Raw genomic sequence first — 27,452 nt, forward strand, 5'->3', positions numbered from 1 at the left:
GGGTCGGGTTTGATTTAATTCAGAAAAGGAGGGAAGTAAATGATTTAATTAATCCAAAAATTTGAATTTAAACCGTAATTAATGAGATAACAACGGTTAAGGCGGATGATTGTGGAAGTTGGACGGATAATGGGTAGTTTAATCACAAGATCGTGTGTTTAACGGTTACTTAAGTGGGGTATTTAAGAGAAATTGAAACGCGGACTCCTCGTATCCCATTCCTGGAGATATAAACAGAGGCGCGTCATCTCTCCTCACTTATTCACCAACACAAACCCAGAATTCTCGAGAGAAACCAAGAACCCGCATCAAAACTTCGCAAATTCCCCGAGCATTAAGCTTAGAAACTGGGACTTGCCACTACGAACTCGTAAATCGGCAACTTTCGCTTCAGATTAAGGTAAATTCCTTTGATTTCAGTTTATTTTTCTTCGAATTCGAACTCCTTCCCTTTTTTTTTCGACTTTTTTCTACGAAATAATCAATGGCAAGAGGAGTTAGAGGTAGAGCCCGTGCTCCAAGAAGAGCAAGGCCAATTCCCGATCCTAGGAACAGGATTGGGACCTGGAATGGACAAAGGCCAGAGTCTGACCCTGCTGAAGGGATTAGGGCGACTCCAATTTCCTCGGCTCCTCCTCAGAGAACGGAGGGGCCGAGCGCTTCTGGACGGGACGATGAAGTTCCCGCTGTCCTTTGGGATATCCTCCCCGGGTTTTCAGAGTGGGAGAATGCCGAAGTAGCTTCGGCCATGATAAAGAACCGCCCCTACTCATGGTGGGTGGAGAATGCCGAACAATATCGGTTTGCCGAGCAAATTGAGTTGCATTACGGCATTTTTGAAGCCGATGGGTATTGGTGCCGAATGCCCGCGGCATCCGATAGAATCCATCGTCCACCCCCGGGGTATGTGGGGGTGTATACAAGACAGCTTCAGTACGGGCTGAGGTTCCCTTTGGACGTATTCGTCCGAGACTTGCTGATCCATTACAATATCTCCCTATGTCAGTTAACTCCCACCAGCATCTGAAGGGTGATGACATAATTATGGGTCTGCAAGTTCTTCAAGTATGTGCCGAACCTGCACTGCTTCAAAAAGCTTCATCGGCTAGTGCCAAATATTCAAAGTGGGCACGGAAGCCATGGTTCTGGGTGGTACCGGATTGAGTCTCGGCCCCAATACCTAACCATGTGGCTGAACGACTCTTCATACAAGGACTGGAGAGGTCAATGGATTTGGGTTAGGGCACCCACAGATCCGGGCCACCCTTGTGTCTTCAGCGCTCCCCGGTACCTTGCTGAGCCTGATCCCGACATGGGAAGTCTAGGTCCCCCCGCAGATAACGGGCCGGATCCGAACCTTGATCAACAACATATCTTCGGCAAGCTGCCGAACCGGGGGGGCAGCGGCCGAATGCAGCATATCCCGGAGACTTGGCTCCCCGATACGCATTATGTTTTCCAAGAGAACATGCTAGCAGCTGTTGGCCTCAGCCGAAAGTTTAAGGATGGTAAGCTTCTTCGGCTGGGGCCGAGGCTTTTTAATTATCTTTCTCTCGCTTCACTTTTTTATGCTGTGCCAACCTATCTGAACTGATCTTTCCCCTTTTCTTTTTCAGAGCGGGACGAGACCAACGTTGGCATTAACTACGCTCGTCTTGGTGTCAACCGAGAACGAGTTGTAACTGAACGGGCCCCGTCTATCACTGAACCGAGGCATAGGGAAGTTCATCTAGACTCTTCCCACTTCCAAATTGAGGTTGTTGCTCTGTATCAGAGGCAGAAGCCTTGGTGGAAGAAGAGAGACCCCTGGTTTCAGCTGCTGGACGAAGAAGCTGAAGCTGCCCGTACAGCCGAAGAGGTTGCACGGGTTCTCCAAGCTTGCGAAGGAGGAGAAGGGTCCTCCAGAGCTGCTGAAGAAGAAGCTGCAGCTAGGGCAGCTGAAGAAGACGAGGCTTTGCTGAAGACCTCGGTGAGCTTTCAGACTTAACTTTGTCTTTCTTCTTTTTTCTTCTTCTTTTTTTTTTTTACTCACATTCTTCCTCCCCCCTGTCTGTTACAGTCTGAAGAGAGTAACAGACACAGAGAAGGGAAAGCCCCTGTTCGTCCCGAAGACCAAATACAAGAAGAGTCTTCAGACTCAGATATGGACGAGCAGCCCCTTCAGAAAAGGCGCCGAAGGATGGCCATCATCGGGCCGCATGACTTTCAGCGGAGGCCGATGACCATCGGCGTTGAAATAAGGGAACCCGAGGAAGGCAATGGATCGCCGAGGGTTCCCCGGCCACAACCTCAATCACCTCTAAAGACCCCTCCGCCACCTTCTGAGATGGAGGTGGATCAAAAGACTCCCGAATCAAAGGGAGGGGTCCAAGAAGAAATTCAGGAGAGTGCTGCTGAGCACAAGAATAAGGATGCCGTGATGCCCAGTGCTGAGGGTTTCACGGCAGACATCGCAAGAGAGGTTGAGGCTTTCGTCCTCACCCCTGAAGAAGAGGAGGTCATAGTAATTGACTCCTCTGAGAAGGATGATGCTGATCCATCCAAAGCTAAACAAGCTCCATCGTCATCCTTTCCCTCCTTTCAGACTCTGCAATATGGAGAAATGGGTTTCTCGGCCCCCCGAATTCCAATCCCAGATCACATCTGGGACCTCATATGGGGTCGGAACCGAGAAGGAGCTGCACCCTACTTCGGCGATTTTGCTGGCATGTCCGAAGTAGATAGGGCAAGAATCTGGTCGCTGAAGGCCACTGCTGGGATGGGCGAATCCAGCAGATCAGTTCCTGACCCAGCCAGGTCTAACCAACTGCTAATGATGCAGGTGATTTTCCTTGCCTTTATTTCCTCTAAAATTCAGCTCTATTTTTATTATTATTTTTTTTTTATTTTTTAACTTGTCTTCCTGTTTTCAGTTCGTGCACAATCAGACTCTCACTGTAGAGCTGATAGATACCCTACAAGATAGGGTAGACGCTGCTGAGCACGACAAGAAGGTAGCTGAAGAGGAATTAAAGCTTGCTAAGCTGAAGCAAGCAGCAGCTGAAGAGAAGCAGCAGAAGGGTGAGGAGTACGAGAAAAAAGCTGCTGAAGCCCTCAAAACCTTCTGCGACGCTATGGAGAAAGAAGTTTTTCCCCCACTGATGGAAGGGGAAAAATTCCTCCAGGAGCACATGGGAGTGGACGTCTCCAAATTCAAGGCTGCCGTTGAGAGCCGTATTCAGGAAGGAGATGCTGCACAAGCTGAAGTGCAGCAACGACTAGAAGCTCTTGAAGCCAGCCGAATGGCTGCTGAAGAGCTGCTCCAGGCCAGGGACGTCCAACTCTCAGAGGCTGCTGCTGCTGCTGAAGCTCAGAGAGCTAAACTCCATGAGGCTGAGGATCAACTGATGGCCAAAAAAGATGAAGTGGCCCAGGCTCAGACAAAGGCTTCCCAAGTTCAGCAGGAGCTGAATGAGCTGAAAGGTTCCTCCTTCAAGCTCGCCGATGAGCTGAAGAAATCCAAGGAAGACTTGGAGGAGACCCAGAAGAAGCTAGCTGATGCTGAGGCTTTACTCAAAGTCCGTGTCTATACCCAGGAAGAATATGAAATGGGTTTCAGAAACGGGTTCAGAGTATGCCGAAGAGTCTGCCTTCATGCTGAGCCGAAGCTGGACTGGTCCAAATGTGCTGAATGGGTCCAGAATCCCGAAGACCCTCATATGAAGTATGCAACTCCAGTCAAAGCTGAAATTCTTAAGGCTGAGGAAGCCGAAGAGGAAGCTGAGAGAATGGAGTTGGAGGCTGAACAGAGGGAAAGGGAGGCTCGGCAGAGTGCAAAGCCTGCTTCTTCTGCTGCTGGGGTTGAGGCCACCATGGGGCTCAACAATGCTGATCAGTCTGATCCTCGGGCTGAAGCATAGGAACTCGGGCAGTCGTCTTCAGAATCTTGCGATTCATCATGCGCTTAACTTTAGACTTGCCGCTTTCTGAATTTTTTGCCTTGTTTTTTGCTTCAGCTTGCCTTGTCGTACAACAGTTTATTTTTTTGCTTATGTACGTATTTCGGCAGCTGTTATTTTCCGCTTGTGGGCGGCTGCCGATACAGTTTAATTGAACTTGTAGCTCAATTTCTGAGCATAAATTATTAATTTGATGCTCTTTTCTTCAGCTGCTTTGTTTTTGAATGCTTTACTGTTTCTTTTATTCTGCCGAACATAAACTTGCACTGATAGTGCTTCTTGCCCCCCCCAGAAATTGAAGTATGGCTTCAGCAGAATAAACAATTTCTTCACTTCTTTAAAATGGGTATCCGAAACACAGGGCCAACTGAAGGCAGTGCTTCTGGAATACAAGTCTTATTGAAGATTGACTTCTGGTGAAAATTGGATATCCGAAACACAGGGCCAACTGAGGGCAATGCTTCGGATATTAGCTTTCTGGGATACAAGGCTCAGTTAAGGCAATATCCCAGAATTGTCCATGGACTCATGACTTTGGAGAACAAATCTTACTGAATTTGGACTTCAGCTGAAAGACCTGTGTTCTTTAAAAAGATGCATATCCGAAACACAGGGCCAACTGAAGGCAATGTTTCGGATAATGGCTTTCTGGGATACAAGGCTCAGTTAAGGCAATATCCCAGAATTGTCCATGGACTCATGTCTTTGGAGAACAAGTCTTACTGAAGTTGGATTTCAGCTGAAAGACCAATGTTCTTTAAAAAGACGAGTTTTGTCAGCAATCTGAAACCCAGTTACCCGAAGGCGAAGGTTTCAGACGAGGCTGATTAAAAAATTTTCAACTGTTGCTGTTATCCTTGATTTTCTGTCTATCTTTGAAAAATGGATACCCGAAACACAGGGCCAACTTAAGGCAATGTTTCGGATAATGGCTCTCTGGGATACAAGGCTCAGTTAAGGCAATATCCCAGAATTGTCCATGGACTCATGTCTTTGGAGAACAAGTCTTACTGAAGTTTGATATCGGCTGAAAGACCAGTGTTCTTTAAAAAGACGAGTTTTGTCAGCAATCTGAAACCCAGTTACCCGAAGGCGAAGGTTTCAGACGAGGCTGAATAAAAAACCCTTAAAGAGTAGATAGAACAAAGAAAATTTTGAAAGGATAAAAGGTTGTAAACATTTATATAAATGGCGGCTCCAAGGCCTTTCATTAGTTCAAAATGTACTTACAAAGATTGTTCTGCCCCGAAGGGTTTACACATGATATTTTTTCAGTACATAAGCGTTCCAGTGATTTTTCAACTCAGTTCCATCCAACTGCCGAAGTCGGTATGTCCCCGGCTGAAGCTCATCATAGATTTCATAAGGTCCTTCCCATGCAGCTGAGAGTTTCCCATGGATTCGGCCTTTCTGAACTGCAGCAACATTCCGAAGGACAAGGTCTCCAATTTTGAGAGGCCTTGCATGGACCCTTCGGTTATAAAATTTGCTGATTCTCTGCTTATAGGCGGCCATTCTGTCTCGGGCTGAGTCTCTTACTTCGTCTAGGAAATCGAGAGATTCCCTCATCAGTCGCTCATTCTCAGCCGAGAAGTGGTGCACTCGAAGGCTCTCAGAGCCAATTTCCACTGGAAGGACGGCTTCGGCACCATACACCAGTTCAAAAGGTGAGTGGCCCGTTGCCTCTTTTTCAGATGTCCGAAGGGACCAAAGGGTTCCAGGGAGCTCCTCCAGCCACTTGGACTTTTGATCTTCCACCCTCTTCTTGAGGGCATTTAAGATCTGTTTATTTGCAGCTTCGGCTTGTCCGTTACTTTGCGGGTGGCATACCGCTGAATATGCTAGTTTGATGCCGAACTGATCTGTATACCGCTTCAGCGGTAAGTTATCAAATTGTCTCCCATGATCGAAGACAAATACACTCGGGATGCCAAAGCGAGTGATGATATTCTGCCAGATAAATTTTCTGACAATTTGCTCTGTAATGTTCGAGGCTGCTTCGGCCTCGATCCATTTACTGAAGTAGTCAACTCCAACTATCAGCCATTTTTTCTGGTACACAGCCTCTGGAAATGGTCCCATTATATCCAGTCCCCATTGGGCAAACGGGAGTGGATTAAGGATCGGCTGAAGATCCCTTGCTGGCTGATGGATAACTAGAGCGTATTTTTGACATTTTTCGCATTTCCGAACCAGCTCCTTAGCATCTGCGATCATGGTGGGCCAGTAATATCCAGCCCTCAATGCCTTGTGGGCTAAGGTTCTTCCCCCAATGTGGTTCCCACAGATGCCGAGATGAATCTCCCGTAGGATATAATCTGCATCTGTTGGTCCCACGCATTTCAGCAATGGGGCTAAAAAGGACTTTTTCAGAAGTTCCCCCCTGAAGACAATGAACCTAGAGCTGGTTCTCTTCATCTTGGAGGCCAAAGCTTTATCTTCGGGAGTTTCTCCCCGAAGCTTGAAAGCTAGGATGGGGTCCATCCAGCTAGGCTCTGGGTCAGCGCAGCACACTTCAGGTGCTTCGTCGACACTTCTCTCTCGACGCACTTCTACATATACAGATCTGTTCAGCTCGGTAAGAGATGAACTGGCAAGTTTGGAGAGTGCATCGGCTTGAGTATTCTGACCCCTTGGGATCAGCTGAACCTCAAAAGTTTTCAGCTCTGCAATGACTGATTTGATCTTGGCAAGATAAGCTATCATGGAGGGCTCTTTGGCCTCGTAGCTGCCACTGATCTGATATGCAACTAGCTGAGAGTCTGTTTTTAGGCAGACATGATCGGCTTCCAGGGAGATGCACAATTCTAGGCCGGCGATTGCTGCCTCATACTCGGCTTCATTGTTCGAGGCCTTAAAAGAAAACTTTAGTGCATACTCAAAGGATTTGCCTTCGGGAGAAGTTATCACTACTCCTGCCCCCGAACCGTTTTCGGTGGAAGATCCATCCGTAAACACGGTCCAGACTTTCTTTTCACTGTCTAGCGCTTTTTGGTATGAGCATTCGGCCAAGAAATCCGCTAGAGCTTGAGCCTTAATGGCAGCCCTCGGATGGTAGTTGATGCTGAATTCGGTGAGCTCAAAAGCCCACTTGGCTAGCCTACCAGATTTTTCAACCTTGCCGAGAACTTTTTCCAACGGCTGATCAGTTAAGACCACTATCTGATGGCAATCAAAATAGGGCCTCAGCTTCCGAGCAGCTACTACTACCGCGAAAGCAACTTTCTCGAGTAGAGGATAGCGAGTCTCGGCATTCGTCAGTGTATGACTGACGAAGTAGATCGGTTGCTGACTTTTACTTTCTTCCTTCAGCAATACTGCGCTGATGGTGGCTGGGCTAACGGCCACATATAGGTACAAAGTTTCTCCTTCAGCTGGGCTAGCCAGCGTTGGGAGTTGAGCCAGATGCTCCCGAAGCTGTTTAAAGGCGTCTTTTTGCTCTTCCTCCCAAACGAGCTCTTTTGTTTTTGGGAGTTTCAGGGCTTTGAAGAAAGGTAACCCCTTATCCGAAGCTCTGGAAATGAACCTCGAGAGGGCTGCCATTCTTCCGGTGAGCCGCTGAACATCCCGCTTCGTTTTCGGCTCAGGAAGGTCGAGCGCCGCTTTGACTTTGAAGGGATTGGCATCAATCCCCCTTTTGCTGACTATGAACCCAAGGAATTTCCCTGACTTCACGCCGAAGACACACTTCTTCGGATTCAGCTTCATTTGATGCTTTCTCAAGGTAGCGAAAGTCTCAGCCAGGTCCTTTACATGGTCTTCTGGTTTTTTGCTTTTGACGATCGAATCGTCAACATAGACTTCCATGTTTCGGCCCTTTTGATCGGCGAAAACTTGATCCACCAGCCTTTGATAGGTTGCCCCCGCATTTTTCAATCTGAAGGGCATCATTTTGTAATTGTACACCCCAGCGTTCGTGACGAATGTTGTCTTTGCTCGATCGTCGGGGTGCATAAAGATCTGATGATACCCCGAGAATGCGTCCATGAAACTAAGCAAGGCATGGCCACTTGTCGAATCGACTAGCTGATCGATCCTCGGCAAGGGATAGAAATCCTTTGGACAAGCCTTATTTAGGTCCGTGAAGTCAACGCACATCCTCCAGGTACCATTGGGCTTCTGAACCATCACCACATTTGCCAGCCATTCTGGATATATTGGCAAGGTTCGATGAATCCTGCCTCCAGCAATTTTTTGACCTCGGCTGCGATGTCTCGGTTCTTATTGGCGGAGTAATTCCGCTTCTTTTGCTTAACTGGTCGACACGTTGGGTCAACATTAAGCTTATGGGAGATGAGGTCTGAACTTATCCCGGGCATATCAGCTGCCGAGAAAGCAAACACATCTCTGTTGTCCCGAAGGAGCTGAATAAGTTCACAACGGGTGTTCGGATCAAGGTCCATCCCGATTGTTACACATTTCTCAACATCTCCTTCGGTCAACTCAACTGTTTCAGTCTATTGGTCCATGTCCATTGCTGATGGACTGAACTCTTCATAATCTGGCCTGCTGCCAATGTCAGCAGGTGTCCCAGTCTTTTTGTTCTTCGGCTGGCTCTCTGAGTCTTGCGGCTCAGCTGAAGAGCTAGCCTTTTCCCTTTCGGGCCCTTTACCTCTGGGTACAGATCCTTGGGCCGAAGCACTTAGGCCTTTCGGCTTTTTTGTGCTCGGCTCTCTTTCTTTTTCTTTCTCCTCCTCATCCTTGTCATCTGGGCGACTATTGGATGGTTTGAGGTAGTTTCACCTTCGGGCGTCCTTTTGGTTGCCCTGTATCCTTTCGGGGAAGCCGGCGTCTGAGACGTAAATCATCAGTTGATGATAAGTTGAGACGACCCCTTGGATCTCATGAATTATGGGTCTCCCCAAAATCACGTTGTACACTGAAGGAGCGTCGATGACCAAAAATTCAATCATGACGTTCCTGGCTGCCTCATCGCAACCGATGGTGACAGGAAGTGTCACCTTCCCATCTGGATAAGTTGAAGCCCCATTGAACCCGGATACCGGGTAGGGTACCGGCGTAAGGTGCTTGGGCTTCAGCTTGATTTGATTGTAGGCCTTTCGGAACAGAATGTTTGCTCCACTGCCACCGTCAACAAGGACCTTACTGACGTCGTGGTTGGCCACCGTGGCGATGATCACCAACGGATCCTCGTGAGGGAACATAATCCCCCGGCAGTCGGCGGCTGTGAACGTCATGTTCGGCACCGGCGACTGGGGAGATTGAATGTCAGCGTTGTTCACCTGGTGAGTCAAAGCTCTAAGGTGTCGCTTGTGCTCCCTCCGAGAGTATATTCCTCCCGAGATAACATTGATCGGAGGGAATTTCCCCTCCGACTTTTTACTGTTTTTCCGGGGGAAGTCGAGGTCTTGCCGAGAGTCCTTTGCTGACTTCTCGGATTCTTTTTTCTCGCGGTGATCCGCGATGTATTTTTTCAAGTATCCCTTCCGGACCATGTCCTCTATCTGGTCCTTCAGTTGGATACACTCCTCAGTGTTGTGTCCCGAAGACTCGTGGAACTCGCACCACTGATTTTTATTTTTTCGCTGATACCACTCTGGGAGTGGTCTTGGCTTTCGGTAACTCTGCTCCTCCTTCGTCACGCTGTAAATTTTGGCGCGTGGAAGAGAGAGCGGAGTGTAGGACTCGTATCTGCCTGTGTATGAGGCAGATCTTTCCTTCTTTGGGTCGCTGGCCAAAGATTGCTCCGAGGCCTTTGACTTTCCCTTTGCCTTATAGCCTTGGCCTTCAGACAAGGGTATTTGCCTTTGTTTCCCTCCCCCAAATTGAGGTTGGGTTTTCGCTTTGTTCCATTCTTCGGCTCGGATGAACTTCTCCGAGGCATTCAGAGCTTCCTCCAAGGTCTGCGGGGTATGCATGACCATGAAGTCTAGGAACTTTCCGGGCTGAAGGCCATTCTGCATTGCAAAAACGGCTAGCCCCTGGTCCAGCTGAGAGACGCTGGATGACTCGTTACTGAAACGGGTCAGATAGTCTCGGAGGCTTTCGGTTTCCCCCTGTTGTAGACTCATGAGCTCTGCAGTAGTCTTCTCTCGGCGGTTTGCCGTGGAAAACTTGCTCCTGAACTTGGAGGACAGATCATCCCACCCTGTTATGGAGCCTTGCCTTACTCCCTTGGAGATCCACGCTTGCGCGACCCCCTTGAGAGTGGTTGGGAAATATTTGCACCAAGTCGCTTCGGATCTGGGGCAAAGATGCATATGAGTCTCATACGAAGCCACGTGATCCTTCGGATCCGAGGTCCCGTCATATGTGATGTGCGACGGTATTTTAACCGTGGGTACGCGCTCTTCCAGTATCCATTGCTCGAATGGTGAACTGGCGGGTAGCATAACGGCCTTGCCCTTGTTCCTGGCCAAAGGGACCGCGCTCCGCCCTCTTAGAGAGGTAGGAGTGGTTTTCGTCCCTGGCTGGGAAGTCTGGGCCTCGGCTGCAGGGAACGAGAGGCGACTGCGCACGCTCGGTTCCTTGCCGCCGAGTCGGTCAAGGACGCTTCGGCGAACAGTCTCAGGTTCTCAGTGAGTAGATTCTGGCCGAGAAGCTGAGCTGCTGCTCTTATGCGCTTCTGGTCTTGAGGATGAGGATCCTTTTAAAAATTGAGGGTTCTTTTTCCTCTCTTTTTCGTTTTTCCAGGAATCCTCTTCCCACTCTTCCAGTTCCCGGAAGGAAGGAAGCTTCCCACCATCATGGTCTAACTTCCTCCGCTGATGCCGGGTATGCGGAGGAGTTCGATCACGAGGTGGTGGCATATTTTGTGCCCTCATCGCCTCCATGAGCACTGCCAGCGCTCTTGGCACCTCTTCTGAGCTGGGCCCCGTCAAAGGGGTCCTCGGCCGAGTATGGGAATGAGGGCGCGTAGCCGATGGTTGGCTTTGGGGCACTGAATGTGTCCTATGATCGGACTCACCCCTGCTAGACCGAGAGTGACTCGGCCTATAATGAGAGTCATGAATTACGGGAGAAAGGGAATCCTCCTTGTATGATCCTCCCCCCGAGCCGGCACCCTTGGGAGAGTTCCGGTCCGGCGAGGGTGATGGTGTAGGGGTTTTAGGCTTTTCGCCCGCTCCTTGACGGAGGCTTTTGCTCTTGCGGTTCTTAGCCATTGCTACTAAGATAGTTGCAAGATGATCTTGGTTAGAAATTTGGCCTAAAGATTTTTGAAAGTCCTCCCCACAGACGGCGCCAAATTGTTTCGGGTGAAAACAATGGGACCTTGTCGAAGGTCCGCTGAAACGGAGAAGACTGGATTCGGTCCAAGTTATGTTGGGCCGAAGGTTTCCTGCACAGTAAACACACGTAAACTAGCCTCGGGGGTGTTGCCGAGGAAGGCCCCTCCGATGCTAAAGTCAGTACAATGTGTAGAAAGAGAACACTATGCAAGAGAATTAGTTGCTTGAGGCTTTGCTTGAATATATGAGAATATACGAATCTATGAATGAATGAGAATGTATGAATATTGATGGCTTTTATACCTCTTCATACATGGAGAGGTTGAGCCTTAGCCCAATTGGCTTGCTTTGAGGGCTGACCTTTGACTTTAGCACAATTGGAGAGTTGAACCTTGACCTTGGGCTTTTAATTGGATCATTTAATGCCTAGGCCCAATTGGACTAAATTGGACCCAAACAGCTACTAAATTACTAATGTTTTTGCTGGAACTTAGAATTTTGAGATAGTGAGATTCAAATCTGTTGCAAATTCAGCTAAATAGTCTAAGATGACCTCTTTATAGTATAGTTAAGGAAGAGATTATGTTCTTTAAATTCTTCTCTTACTGTTAAACACAAATGCTAAGTAGTCAAGTTCTTTACCTTTTGTTTCATTTTGCTTCACAATATGTACAATTTATTCTCAGAGTGTGTAGGATAACTTTCTTATAGTTATTTCAATTGTCGAAGATATACAGAAGCTCGGGTATTCTATAATGCACTGTTATAGTCACAATGGCCGAAACCAACTCCCCAACCCCGATATCCCCCTCGACAATCCTCAAATTCTCAATCTCTTTTCCTTAAATGAAATCAGATTAATTCCTCAAATTTTCAAAGCTTTAGGGTGCAATTTTGCTCGGTTTTAGGGTTTGATTTCCCTTTGAGGGTTATTTTTGCTCGATTTTAGGGTTTCTTTTGTTCGATTGTTGAAGGGGCGTTTTTCGCCGGTAAGGAAGGGAACACCGGCGATGGGAGGAGAAAGAGGAGGGGGTCACTGGCGGTAGGAGGAGAATGTTCGGTCAGAGGAGAGAGAAGGTGGTCACCGACGGTGGTTTTGGCATTTGGAGTTTTGGGTTGGTGGTGGATTGGTGGTCTGGGTGGTATGAGCCGGTGTCTGAGTAGAGAAAAGGTTTGTGTTTTTTTTTTTTTTATAATTAATTATTAAAAAATACAAGATATTGACCATAGTTAGTGAATTTATATTAAAATACATATTCTCTTTGGTAATCCATAGTTAAGGTTTACCAAAGATATTAAGATTTTTTGCAATTCACCACTGAGAAATGTAAAAATTATAGTGTCACCAAAGAGAATTTTTGTAATTTGGGTTTGACTTTTTGTAGGGCCGTAAGGGAAGATAGAAAGGAGAAATTTTCCATTGAAGGGCCTTCTGGGTTTTCACTCTTCCATTGATAAAGCTTCTGAGGTTAACTTCTTTTTTTGAGACGCAGGTCAACTATCAAATTACATAAAATCAATTACAGAATACGAGTGTAATACCTTCTGGTTACTTCTATTTTTTGGGTTATATCTGCTTTATCACCAATTAAACAAGAAATTCTGTTCAAAAGGGGGCTCTTTGATGTAATGAAAGGATTCGTCTTTGAATTAAGTGGGTGATATCAAATTTCTTTAATCTATATCCTGTAACCTTATGATTTTTTTGCTTTGATTTTCAGCATTTTGATTCTTTTTTTATTGATCGGTTTGATATCTGAATTTTATCTTTGCTTGTTTATTTGATAGTATTGGATTATTGTTTTACTATAATCTATATCCTGCAAGTCTTTATCATATTTTAAGTATTCTTAAAGGACTCTATTATAATTTTACTCTGATTTTATGCATTTTGTTCCTATTTTAATGATTGGTTTGATTTCTGAATTTTATCTTTGCTTGTTTATTTGATCGAATTGGATCGCTATTTTACTTCAACCGATTGATTTATGCAACTACTATTGTGGTTTTCAATTCGGTATGTTAGAACCTAAATTGATGGGTTTCAATTATATTAGTGGTTATGGTTTTTGCCTATGAATAATTAGGCCCAAACATAAATTAAAGCTAAAAAAGAATGGTCCTAAATGGTGAGAATTTCTACTATATCATAGTATCTGATTTATATTGTAACTTTATGGTGTTGATTTATATGCATTTGACTGCAACCGAACTTATAATTACGAAGTCTACTGTTATTATTACAAGTAGACATCATATCTGATTAGTATTGTAAGTTTATGGTGTTGATTTTATGTAATTGGATTGCAATTTAAGTCAAAATGTGTTTTGATGTGATGTTATGGATTGATGCTTATTTGTGGCATAGGCGATATTGTATTCATATTTAATAATGCTATTTTGTTTTGTATTAATCAATGTTTATGCTGCTAATTCATATGTAAATTGGTTGCAATTTGAACCGTAATTGTGCCAGTATGATGTGCTGTATTGGCAAGTGGGTCACAAATTTCTATCATCTCTAAACAACCCGGATTGAATTCTTTAATGGAAGCAAGAGGGTTTTAATTCTTCTCCCTTTTCTATGATCTGGATTATTTTTTTTGGGTATAGGGCTTTAAAATTCTTTTTCTACACTTTTGCTTGGATAAATATCGATTAACTTTCCTGTTGAATTCTGTCACATCTTTAAAGAGTTGCTTATAACCTTAAAGATTGAAATTAAAATGCAATGTGAACCTCAGGAATAAGTAAAGTCTTTGCATCGAGACTTCCATGAGTGGCATTCTTTTATATTGTTAAGAGATATACTTTATACGCTGGTTCCTTGGTAATCAATAATGGTTTTGGGTCAGTAATAACTTGGAATGAATATTTATTATAGTTGCCCAAATAACTTAGTATTCAATCTGATTTACTCACTGCTTCTGTTGTTGACGCTTGATCTTTATCTTTGTCTAGGTTGATGCAATATTAGACAAGGACAACTTCACTTTGGAAGAGCTATTGGATGAAGAAGAAATAATCCAAGAATGCAAAGCTTTGAACAGCCGCTTGATTAACTTGTAAGTGATTCATTTCAAAGTGATGTTTGTCATTTCCTTTATTGTTTCCATCTACCTTTGTCATAATTGTTCAAATTTGTTCCCTGGTCAAGTTGCAGATATCCTATGTGTTTCTGTTTTTAAAAATCTTTTTGATTTGTAAAATTCCTCCAGCTTATGGGACAGAGCTGAGGTGGAGTAGCTTTTGTGCTATGTTGTAGAAGAACCTCCAGAGGATGCTGACAGCAAACGCACCTTCAAGTAAAACCCTTTTGACATCTTAACTGCAGTTTTTATATGCATTGATTGATAGCTATTTTATGAGGCACTATGTAGTTTAATTTATTGTGTGAATTTGACTACTTAATGACTTAATGTTCGAATTTAGCTGTTTCTCCTGTGATGCTTTGATCCTTTGAATTAATAGGTGAATAAATAATTCTATAGTCACTAACTTTGGAGGAGTAAAGGAAGTTATTGGTTTCTAAACTCATATTTCCTTTTCAAACGTTAATCTTGTTTGTTTGAACTAGTTGTTACTGTAGCTAATTTAGTGTTGTTGCCTTTAACTTCAATTGAAGCTCCTTCGATTTCTCCTTTTCTTGCCTTTTGACTTTTAAAGTTGTTCGATCAACTTTCTTGAGCTTCTGAAATTATATTATTGCCAGAAATGCAGCCCTGAATTGCAAGTGAAACTCTGTCCGTTTGATGGTAGTTTATTTGATGTCTAATTGTCTACCATTGTTGAGAGGAAGTGCTTTGAGGGTATGACCAACAGATTTTGGATGAATGTTGTGCAATGCTTGCTTGAAAAGTTTTAAAAGGCTAATTTGGGTAGCTGAGGTATAAGCTGATACTTGATAGTTATTTTAATGGAAGCTCTTTGGTTATTCTTTGAGCCTTTGACAATAGTTGTTTTTTGATGAATGATGTGCAATGCCAACTCTCATTGCATGGTTTGATCCTTAAAAATTCTATATTGTTGGTAATTTTGTAGGTTTAGATTTTTTTTGGTGGGAGCTCTATTGTTAGCGCTTATTGATCGTTACTCAGTGGCTCATGCTGGCCCTTGAAAGTCGAGGTCAGAAATTTCTATTTTTATCGTATATTCTTATATATTATTAATATTAGTAATCGTGTGTTTATCACTTTCCAATTTCTTTGTAATTGTATGATTTGAATTTTGGACTTTGTAATTCTAAAGATTATACTGGCAAATACTTGTTGGTTTGCTGTATATGTATCATGTATATGCTACTATGCTCTCAGGGCCTTTCGCCTTATGCAGAAGATACTAAGCTATGATTCTGGTGTCTGTGTAGGTGCATGCGGTGGGATTAAATCATGGGTAAGTGTAATTATTTCTACGGGGCTTTCATGTAGCAATGGGATGCGGCTCAGGGATATTGCTATAGCTACTTCAAAAGGTGAATGCTGATGCAAAGAATGGGTATAAGATAATTCTCCATGACTAGAAAAGAAAGAGCGTGAATCATATCATACAATTATATACCCTATTTGCTTAACCAAATTATTTGCTAGGTTTTAACCACTGAATTTGATAGGTTTGTAGTTTGTTATGAGAATGATCATACACCTTAATTTTGCTCTGCTTTGTAGAATTTCAGGGCAAAAGAGGAGATTGAGAAGAAGAAGATGGAGCTTTGTGAGTGAGTTCAAGCTCAACTCGGTCGAGTCAAGGAGGAGACTATAAATCATAATAGATACTGTAAGGTGAAGTAAAACTCTTCCATGGATTGAAGTATTAGACATATGTACTACTGTAGTCGTTGTAGATTGTTTAGTTTGTTTGGTTATGTGCCTTTGTAAATCAGAGAATTGAATTAAGCCTTGAGGTGACAACTAAATCTCTGCATGATAAGGTGATATTTGCATTGAGCACTTCCTTTCACATGCATAGTCTAGGATGTTTAAGAGGCCCATCATACATGGTTTTAAAATATACACTTTTCGATTTTATGATTTTTATTGATGGCTCCTACATGTTTTTCTCTTACCCATTTGTAGTCTAAAGAGTTGACTGGATTGTGCCTGTTGGTTGAGGAAAATACTGCCTATGTTCAAATTAATTAACCTTTTCTTGGGCTAACAAGGGACATAGCCTGCCTACATTTGGCCTAAGTATGACAAATCATGATAATTTCAAATAATTTGTTGCTGTAGTTTATGGGTAGCTATAGTAATCAAATTTGATCATGCTTCTTAATTTCAAACAATGTGTTGCTGTAGTTTATGTGTTGATGAGATTGCTTTTGTTCCATTAATGAACATCACTGAAGCTGGCATCTCAAGCATGGAGAGCTTTCAAAATCCACAAAATGCTGATGAGAATCCAGATGGTCACAATGGGTATGGGTTCATGGTCTCAGAGTTGCTTGGTAATGATGTCCCGAATTACTCTTTAGTTCAGCCTGATATAAATTTTATGCACAATGGCATGGGCCTTAATCATGGCGAGGTACAATCCTTGATTTTTTAAAATATTGTTTGATCTCATAATGTTATTTTATTCCGTAACTGTTACCTTTATATTTGGGGATGTCCCTTTTAATATGGGTGTTGGAGACTTGATGGTCATTGAGGAACAAAACAAAATAGGAGATTTATTGATTGTTGGGCTTCTAAGAAAGAGCTTATTAAAAAGATGGAGGTTACGGAAATGCGCATGTTAAGGTGGATGTGTGGAAACACTTAAAGAGATAGAATCATAAATGAGGTTATTCCCAGGGAGACCAAAAATGACTTGGTTGGAAGGAGTTAGGAAGGATATGAAGTGCATGGATTTACATGAGGATGAAGCTTTGGATCGTAAGGGATGGAGGAGAAAGATCTATGTTAATGACTACACGGAATAATCAAATTTGGTTCATGTTAGCCGACCCCACTTTTGGGATTAAGGCTTTGATTGATTGATTGATTGATTGATGACTATAATTTATTTCTACTTTGTTCTTAGATTTAATATTGTATGAAGCTATTTAGACACTTATATTTTAAGTTTGATGCAGTAAGTTGGATCTTTATAGTGGTTTACTCTATAACTTATTTCCTACCAGTTACTATACTTGTTGAAAATAAAATAAATATTAAGGAAATAACAGACATATTATGTGTAAGGGAAACCATGTATTTTGACAATGGTCTAGGAAAGCAAATGCTCTTAAATTTGTTCTAGATAGAATAATTACGTATAAAAACATAGAATATATCAAAAAGTGATAGGGGTATACACATGAAAAGTGAATAAAGTATAATGTCTAGAATTTGTCGTGTGTAATACACTACATTCAACAAACTTAGGTTTTTGTATCTTTGTGGAAGCTGAAAGTGAACTATAAACTTCATATGAAACTACAGTAGACAGTTGGAGGAGGATAAATGATGTAGGAGAAGCTGGACATTGTGTATTAAAGATGAAAAAATTATTTGCTTTTTCTATTCATCTCATAGATTGGAAGGTATCCCTCCCATCCCCCCCCCCCCCCCAAAAAAAAATAAAATAAAATAAAATTAAGAGAGAGAGAGAGAAATGTATTTGGTCCGTACCAATAGAAGCATGATAAGAGGTGGAGCTTAGCCTCAGTACCAATAGAAGAATGACATATTTGGTTTGTTTGTTTGGTTTCTGTGATTTTGAGTTTTCTAGAGAATTATTACCAGGTTTAGTCATGTATCTTATTGTTTTTTTTAGATCATTGAGTCATATAGTATCCAAAACTGTGTCCAAAATCTTCATTGGGTCGTCCTTAATCGTGGCTAGAACATGATTTTGGTGTATTTTAGCCAAGGATTGGTGTGCTTCATTGTTATTGATATTGCTCTTGAAGTTCATGATGTTTGTAGTTAATTGTCTAATTCGATGACTGCTGATTGCTGATTGTGATTTTATTTCGCGGTCGACCAGGCTCTCTTTTCCCTTTCAACGATTACGTCAAAGTGAAGAACGCTTCGTTGTAAGGTTGATTGTGTAATTTTGGGGCTGAATTTTGAGTTATTTATTGCTGAATTTTTATTTATTGTGATTTAATTAACTACAAGGTTTGGTGAAGAATTGGGAGAATTTAGGCGACTTTGCAAATTCTGATTCTGAGCAAATGGCTGGGCAGGTTTGGTTATTTAACTGTATACTGTTTGCTTGTTTGATTGAAGAAGCCTATCACCCTTTAGGCGACTCTGCAAACTATTTGGCTATTTGCCGAATCATTGGAGAAGCAGAAAGGTTCAGAATTGAATTATGGTTATGGGGTTTGTAGATTTTGCAGGTTTTTGATGAATTTTGTTTAATTGCAGAAGTGATGAGATTACGAGATAAGAGCTTCAATGACACTCAATTCAAATGCCCTTTTGGTGCTTCTCGAGGAGAACCATGAGTGCTCTTTCGATAACTCTCAGAACAATGTCAATTCAAACAACCTTTTCGTACTATCAGGTTTATTAAAGTTGGTATTTAATTTTTCATCTTTGCCTTTTTTTATTTATTTCTTTTTTATTATTTGTGTTAGACTATTAGTTATACATGTTTTTATCTAATTGATGCTTGTCTATGGTGCTTGCGGTGGGATAAAAACATGGGCTAATGTAATTTTTTCTACAGGGCTTTCACATATCTTATTTTCCGTTGGTCTAGGCTTCTAGCTGTTACCTTGTTCTTGGTGAAATTGGCTAAGCATCACTACATTTCGAGAGACGGTTGCAGTCAACTGACATTTGTATGGAGCGGAAAATTATTCTAGAAGCTTCTGATGGTCTACAAAAGGCTCAGGTACCCTCATCTTCTCTGTTTACAATGGCAGTGAGAGGCTATCAACAAGTTGATCGAAGAAGCCATACTTGAGGCAGAGGAAAAAGGGATCAATGTAGTGAGCTTAGGACTTTTGAATCAGGCAAGTTTACTTATGATTCTTTTATCTTCTGTTATATAAAACCAATGCGTATATAGCTAAGTACTTATCTTATGATCACTGTTATCTCAGGGGGAGCGTTTCACTAGAAATGGCGAAATCTACTTGGAAAGGCTCCCTAAGCTCAAAGTGAAAGTGTAGATGGTAGTAGCTTAGCTGTAGCAGCTTTGTAGTATCCCAGTGGGAACTTCTCAAGTTCTGTTTAGGGGTCGGCTTTCAAAGGTTTATTATTCAATTGTCTCCGCGCTTTGTCACAAGGGTATCCAGGTAATTACCACACTGATCTTACATGATAAATTTAGTGAAATTGTAACATATTACTGTATAACCTATGCTTTTCATTTCATACTCAGGTTACTACCATAAAAAAGGCTGAATATGAAAAACTTAAAAAATCCCTGACAACTGAAGCTGCAATAATCTGACCCTTTCAGCAAAAGGCTACAATCAGAAGGTAGTTACTTTTAGCTTATTCAGGAGCATATTAGATTGATTTAATTTTTTTCTTTATATTTTTCGTGATATAGCAAATACAACTTCTTAAGCAATTAGCTAGCCAATTGACATGGTTTAAAGCTCTTGTGTAATGGGCTAAAGGGGTTGAATTCTGTTTTACTTATTAAGGGACGAAGGGGGTGATATTTTGTTGAAAGCAAGTATGGTTAGTAGGAGAAGATTTGGCAGAAATCGAGCAGTCTAAGGCGTCGAAGGGAACTAGAGGGAAAATTTTTGAATAATATTTGCTTGGTTGTTGTCTACTGACTATATGTACAAAGGTGATATGCTGAATAGGTTTCGATACAATATAAGACGCTATATGATGAGGTTTTGGTTATGGGCTTTCTGATATGTTGTGTATGCGAAAGAATCAAAACGATATTCGACTCTAAATGTCGAGGTTTTTGTTAAGGGTTTTCTGGTTTGTAGTGGATTTGTCTGCATTCTTAACATTTTGTTTTTTGGTGAACCATGGTTAAATAGAAGGTAAAGGGTGGGGGTGGGGAGGGTTGTTTTACAATAAATAGGAAATGAGAAATGTCTTCTTTTTGCTTCAATTGGGTGGTTTTTGTTTGAATTAGAGGCTGTTAATGTAGTGAGTACCCCTGTTTTTGGTGTTTCCAAGTTCTGAAATATGCCCCACATTGTATCTTATTTACAGGCTTGTTGAGTTTGTGCTTTGATCACGAAGAGGTGAGAAAATCATGTCTCACTGCTCTGAAGAGGAGGATACTGACATTAGTGAATCTAAAATTGAAGAGTATGGAGACAAAACTTTTGAAGATCTTAAGTAAGGAAGTTCCAAGCTCAAAGTCTCAGAAGAAAAGTATACTTGGCCATATTGCCTGGGGAAAAGGAAGCGGGATTTTCTGTACAAAGAATTACTTCAGCATGCTTCGGGAATTGGAAATGCTAGCTCAAAAAAAAAAAGGAGCCAAGGGAGAAGGCAATCATCTTGGGCTAGCTTGATTTTTGGAAGATGAAGTGCGAAATCAAGCTAGCTCGTTGAAACAGGCTAATGGTGATGCTCATGTGGTTGATTGTGACCATGATGACAAGTTTGTATGGCCTTGGACAGGAGTAGTGGTTAACATTCCTACTTGGTACAGAGAGGGCCGGTTTGTGGGGGAAAGTGGTTCAAAGCTGAGGGATGAGTTGAGAGCTAGAGGGTTCAATCCCAAGAGAGTCCATCCCTTGTGGAACTTTAGAGGCCATTCCGGTACTGCTGTAGTGGAATTCAACAAAGATTGGCTTGGTTTGAACAATGCATTGGTATTTGAGAAAGAATATGAACTAAATCAGCATGGAAAACAGCATTGGCAACCAAAGGATACTGAAAAGTTTGGGCTGTATGCCTGGGTTGCTCGTGCTGATGATTATGATTCACCTGGGATTATTGGGGAGCATTTGCAGAATATTGGAGATGTGAAAACAGTGTCCGATCTTGAAGCAGAAATAGCTCGGAAGGCTGGCAAGCTTGTCTCAAACCTGACAACCGTGCTTGATCAGGCATATAATAATCCCTGCTTGGCTTAAGAAGAAGAGTTTTAAGGAAATAGAGACAAAATTTACTGAGACTTCCCATAACTTCAACAAGCTGGCATAAGAGAAAGACAAGCTTCATCAGGCATATAATAATCCCTTTCTCTCAATTACCTCCCAAGAAAACAAGGAAATACTGCTTCTATCTCAACACACCATCATTAGTTGCTCCTAAATCATTTGGAAATTTGCATTCTTGTGAGGTTTGTACACTGTTCACATTTCCTCCAATTACATTTGACATACCAATTGAAGTCCTTTTACTCAAAATTAGTCCATGTTTTTACTTGTGTAAGCAGAAGTGGCTGCCAAGAAGGGTGATTAGCGCGTGGCCGGGATAATCTAATTATAACTTTGCAAAGTACAAGTGTAATCTAATTATAACTTTGCAAAGTTCAAGTGTAATCTAACTTTGCAAAGTTCAAGTGTAATCCAATTATAACTTTGCAAAGTACAAGTGTGATACATAGTGAAAATATTTTTTTTTTATTTTTTTTTAAGGAAGAAAATACTTTTTCTTAAAGAATTATTGTATTTTTTTATGAAAGGATGGTCTATTACCCAAAAGTTGTTACGGAGTACTTTATTTTTCCCCCTTATATGAGAGGATGACCTATAAGTTTTGAATAAGGAAGAACCTATTAACCATCAATGCAAATTTATTTATAGGTGACACAATTGTGTATGATATTTAGGGGTAAGAAAATTATAACTCCCTTTGTTTTGTATTAATCGTAGCATAACACTAGGTGTTACATAATATTAAAGAACAATTGTAAGGGGACCAAAAAGCGAATTTTATAATATAAAGTATAGTTAGTGGGCTATATTTATTTGTTTGTAGGAGATAGAAATAATAAAAAATAAATTGTGTATAACACATACACAGTTTATATTGTTAGTCAAAAGATATTGTAGCTCATGTTGCTGTTCTGCATGACTAAAAGTGATTATTTGGTTAACCGAATTGCTTGTTGCAGGTTTTAGAGAAGATCGTGAATGGGGTATAAAGATTTGGGTTCCAAAGTAAAGGGTGGATTGAGTCTCCTTTAAATGGGGATGACGCTACCATATAGACGTGTGTTTATCATATATAAAGGCAACACACCACATATATTAGCCATTCGATCTCCTAGGCTTTCATGAAAGTATTAGGTACCACTGGAGGAGAAAAAATTTTCTGATGAAAAAACACAAAGTTTAGAGAATGCTTTAATGGTGCCGGCTATTATCAGTTTACTAGGGTAATTAGCTTGTTAGGACTTGTGTGGTTCACCTTATTTGTGCTAATCTGATCTAGTGTGATATGATCTGGTCTACTCTGGTCTGATCTGTGTGTCAAATTTGACCAAACTTTGACCTTAAATATAGGATAATTTATGCGGAAAAAATATATCAAGTGGGTTCTTGTTAGATTCGTAATAATGTGTATTTTATTAATATTTAATTTTCATAATTTTTTTTCATTACGAAATTAAAGATATTTAGCGATAAAAAAACTGCACATAAAATGATGATCTGAATTGAACTTATTTTTTCTGATCTGATCTGATCTGAACTAATTTTTTCTGAAATAAGTAAAAGTAAAAATAAGGCGAACTAAGGTCTTAACAAGGGTGATGTAGCCCTTTGTTATTCAGTTTTGTAATAATACCCATTTATGTGGTAATATGTTCTATCACTACCTATTTAGGGCTTGTTCTTATATACTGAGATGAACTGAACTGAAATGATTGGAGTTGAACTGAACTGAACTGAACTGATTGGAGCTGAACTGAACTAAATAAAGCTGAAATGAATATTTTATGAGAGAAGGAAATTAGGAGTTGAACTGAACTGATTGGAGCTAACTGAACTAAAATAAACTGATTGGAGATGAACTGATTGGAGCAAAATTGAATTGAACTGAACTGAAATTAAGCTGAAGTGAACAGGCCCTTAGACCAGCGTTCTCTAGAAAAATTTACATGAAAAAAATTCAAGTCAATAAATTTGCCTTATATTTTTTTTTACGAGAATAAATTTACCTAATTTTAGATAGTTATGTTTTCATTAATGCAATCAATTGGTAAGAAGGATAATGCTTTGCGATGAGTTTAACTTTTTAGCACTAGTAATAAGGTTTTTGCAATTAGTTTAGTTTTTAGAGTTTTTAACAATCGTTATTAATGGATACTTTAAAGTGTAATTTGATTTTCATCTTGTAAAGTCTAATTATATTATAAAGTGTAAGTGTAACTCACTGTGAAAATGTTTTTCCTTGAGAAATGGTTATGGTTTTTTGATGAAAGGGTAGCCTATCATTCAAAGTCATTTAAGGTAGCCTATAATTTGTATTTGATTTTTTAAGGGGGAGAGTGAATTATTTAGGAATGAGCAATTTATTTAGGGGTGAGGTAACTGTATATATAAGGGATGAGTTAATTTGCATATGGTTTTTAAGGGTAAACAATTTGCATATACTTTTTCTTATGCGTTTTGTTGTTTTTTTTTTTTTTTTTTTTTTTATTTGCATCAATTTCCTTTTTAAGGTACTTTTTTTTATTTGCATCACTTTCCTTTTTAAGGTACTTTCCTTTTTTTTTAAACGCCTAGAAAGGCAGAAACTAACCTCACCTGATTCAGACCTTACCTGAAAGCTCGAACCCGAATTAAAAAGAGTTCAAACCTCCCTCACCCAATTCAGACTGGGCAATGTCAAAAATTTCGTCGCGCGGTGTCGAAGAAAGGCGAGTTCAAGACGGGGGGAGGAGATGGGGTGGGAGAAAGTAGACCTGGCAATCCTGACCCAGACCCGTTGACCCAACCCGAATGACCCGACCCATGACCTGAAATTGACCCAAAAACATTGCCCCGAAAATGACACGACCCATACCTGACTCGAAAATGATGTTGACCCGATCTTGACCCGACACCCGAACTGTCCCGACCCAAAGTTGACCCAACCTGAAATTCACCCAAAGTGTTTGACCCGAATAGACCCGATACCCAAAAATGGCCCGAACATACCCGATAAAGACCCAAACAGACCTAATACCCCCCGAACTAAAATTACCTTATAATTGAACAAAAAATGTCTTGTGCCAAAAAATAACTAAAATTCTTCATTTTCAACCATAGCTAAGCTCATAAACTGAATACACTCTATAAAATTATTTATTTTAGCTTGATCCACAAATGAAACAACTCGAACGTAACCCAACTAGTTTTGACCTGACCCAAATATGAATCGAATATACTTGACCCAAAATTGACCTGACCCAAACATACCCGACCCAAAAATTGACCCGATCCGGACTCGACCCGATATCTGACCCGAAGTTAACACAAAACCCGACCCATACCCACCCAAATGTTAGCTGACCCGAAATAAACCGACCCAAATAACCCATTTGCTAGGTCTAAGAAAAAGGTTAAGGATAGATGTGGGGGCAGCTATTCCCAAGGATGCCAACTTTTGGGTGGTGGCTACCACCAGGTGGTTTTCATAAGGGGATGAATTCAGGTGGATTGCTAGGGTTAGGTGAGGAGGTCAGCTGGGGTGGAGAAAGCGAAGGCAAAAGGAATTTTGGGATTTAAAGGTGGTCAGGTTTGGGGATTGGGTGGGGGGGTCTGCTGGACCAAGCAGCGAGGTTGGCTGGTGAGGCGCGGTGGTGGGGGGGTTCTGTTGGATCAGTCGTGGTTGGGTCTGGTTATGAAGGGATATTGTACATAGTTCGTATTAAGAATAACCATCATCCGAAGAGCAATTATTAGAGTCGGTTTGCTTCATTATGTTAATATTGCATATTTGTCAAGTTTATCTTGTTAGGAGTTTTAGGCTAGGTCTTGTTTTGTATTCTGTATATGTATGTGGTTAATATCAATACGAAATGCTAAACCACTTTCTCTAATTGTTCTTAAGTTTAACATGGTATCACATCTCTCTAATTTTTATAGAAATTTTGAATTGATCCTGGTGTTTGTTCTTTAATTATTCCGCAAAAGTTGTTGATATATTTACGAGATTGCCATTAAATAATTGTTTATCTCAGAGATTAATGCGGGTGTCCGCCGTCCCATCCTTATCTCCACCTTCACCCACAGCGGCCTACGGCGCATCCTAAAAGTAACGATCGAACTTGCTGTAATCCCCCCTCTCCTCTATTTTCCTCTCAATTTATTCCTTCACTTTCCCTCTCCTTTTCTTCTCGCTCTCGTTCTCGCTCTCACTCTCTCTTCTTCTTCTTCCTCTATTTTCTTTCTTTAAGCTTCCATTAGAGACTCATGTCACTCTGCGTTTTGTGTCAAAAGAACTTTCCAACTCTCAAATCTTTCAAAGCTCACAACAAATCGAAGCATGATCACCTTAAATTTACATGCACCATTTGTTACGCTAAATTTCAATATTCCATTCAACTGCTCCAACACAGAGCCGATGATCATCATAATCATCAACATAATTGTAAGTTTTTTTTAAAAAAAATTATTTTTGATTTATTGTAACACTAAATTGCATCCAAAAAATTAACCTTGACAAGTTCAATTTAAAATTTACATGAAAACGAAAATTAACAAATTACATGAAATAGGAACATAAAAAATAATTTAAAAATCACTTTTAAAAGACAATATTTTGAGAATATGTTTTAATGAAAAGATAGAAATAAGAAATAAAAGCTAAATAATATAATAATTTAAGCTATATCTAATATTTTCCTTGAATCTTAGTGGTGATCCCTAAATTTGAAACTCTACGCCCTAAATCCCTAAAACCTAAATCCTAAAATCTTAATCAGCATTTTTAAAGAGATAATTGCTAATATGTACATCAATCGGAAATAGTTAAAGGAAAAAAATACAAAAACTCACAATTATCCCAAATGCAATACAATAAATAAAAAGTGTCATATACATATATACAAACAATACTAATTATTTAATAAGGGACGGAGGGAGTATTTATTCTATTTATTTCATCCATTAAATAAGATGTAATTTTCTTAAGTTGTTTATTTGAATTAATAATATGTCCTACACAATTAGACCATCATCACTCATGGTATAAAAATTTATATCATCCTTCTCTCTCTACCACTTTCTCACTCCTCCACATCATGTATACCACAATACAATATAATTTCTCCAAAATTCACCCCACCCATGGTATAAAAAAGCTCCTATAAGTATTAATTATACAATTAATTTAATTATAATTATATTTTATTTTATTATTGGAAATAAATAATTAATGTTTGTAAAGTTAATTAAATAATATAAGCAATTAAGGTAGTAAAAAAGCGAATTCCAAAAAATCTATAAAAGCTAGTATATCAATATGGGTGTCAATGTGTAGGTCTTGAAAAATTATGAACATGGTAATTTTTTCATAATTATTTACTTTATAATTTTTTCTTAAAATGCAATTGAAAAAAAATATATAAAAGATACATGATAACCAACCTACATGGCGTGACTTGGTTGGTTCATGTTACATGGGGATCAAAGCAAATGTTTACCATGAGATGGTATATACCCTTCCATGGTATACTTTTATACCACTATTGTAGTAAAAATTATCAGATTTTGGATGAATATATACATTGTGGTATAAAATTATACCACGAGTGTTGATGCTCTTATTACCATGATTATGGGAAGCCGTATATTTAATTACTTTCACATTCACTACATTTAGTTTAATCTGATAGAATATGAACCACTTCATATTCTGTAATTATTGTTTGTGTAATTATGTAGAGAGTATACTCTTAATTATGCTTGTACATTGGCTATTTATATTGAAGCAATGAGAATACATCTCTTAAGGAGATTTACACAATTCTACATGGTATCACAGCCAATTGGAAAATTTCTTTCTAAATTCCGCAACCCTAGGTCCTAGGACCTTTCATCAACCGTAGCCTCCTTCTGCTATCTAAACCGTCAGCCTCTCCAATGGCAGATGACGATACACCTCCTCCACTACCCCCTCCTCCTCCCTCTACCCCTCCCTTTCACCCAGCCTTTGCTATATCCAAATCGAAAATTTGATGCCTATCACTCTCGATCAGGAAGAAGGACAATATGCAACATGGGTGGTGATGTGGATTAAACCACGGAAAGGGATACTAGCAATTAGGGTAAACCTAATTCAATAAAGTTTGATCTTTTCGACTAAAACAAGAAGAAAAGCAACGTTTTGAAATTAGCTCACACGAATCAACCTCACAATTAATTTCCTTAAACTCAAAAACACATAAATTCTCATTAATGAAAACAAATATTTATAGGTATACAATCCCATGTCCAATAGGATAACGATAACTAAAAAGATAA

At 40.5% G+C, this 27,452-nt stretch overlaps 1 long non-coding RNA gene and 1 pseudogene across 18 annotated transcripts; both read left to right on the forward strand.

Annotated features, from left to right (window-relative positions):
- The first annotated feature begins 11,688 nt into the window (after positions 1 to 11,688).
- On the forward strand, positions 11,689 to 19,074 carry LOC110702518. Of its 18 annotated transcripts, none has more exons than XR_002507488.1 (11): positions 11,691 to 12,299; positions 12,514 to 12,782; positions 14,090 to 14,193; positions 14,347 to 14,433; positions 15,170 to 15,253; positions 15,495 to 15,599; positions 15,793 to 15,906; positions 16,473 to 16,651; positions 18,098 to 18,151; positions 18,232 to 18,622; positions 18,788 to 19,074. It is a non-coding gene; the product is annotated as an uncharacterized LOC110702518 (long non-coding RNA). The 18 variants fall into 18 exon arrangements; XR_002507489.1 differs by having other exon boundaries at positions 18,098 to 18,146; XR_002507481.1 differs by having other exon boundaries at positions 11,689 to 12,299; positions 16,473 to 18,412; positions 18,484 to 18,622.
- Positions 19,075 to 20,386: 1,312 nt separating this feature from the next.
- On the forward strand, positions 20,387 to 21,786 carry LOC110702517 (annotated as a pseudogene).
- The last annotated feature ends 5,666 nt before the right edge of the window (positions 21,787 to 27,452 follow it).

Source organism: Chenopodium quinoa, unplaced genomic scaffold (assembly GCF_001683475.1).
Source record: "Chenopodium quinoa cultivar QQ74 unplaced genomic scaffold, ASM168347v1, whole genome shotgun sequence".
Taxonomy (NCBI): domain Eukaryota; kingdom Viridiplantae; phylum Streptophyta; class Magnoliopsida; order Caryophyllales; family Amaranthaceae; genus Chenopodium; species Chenopodium quinoa.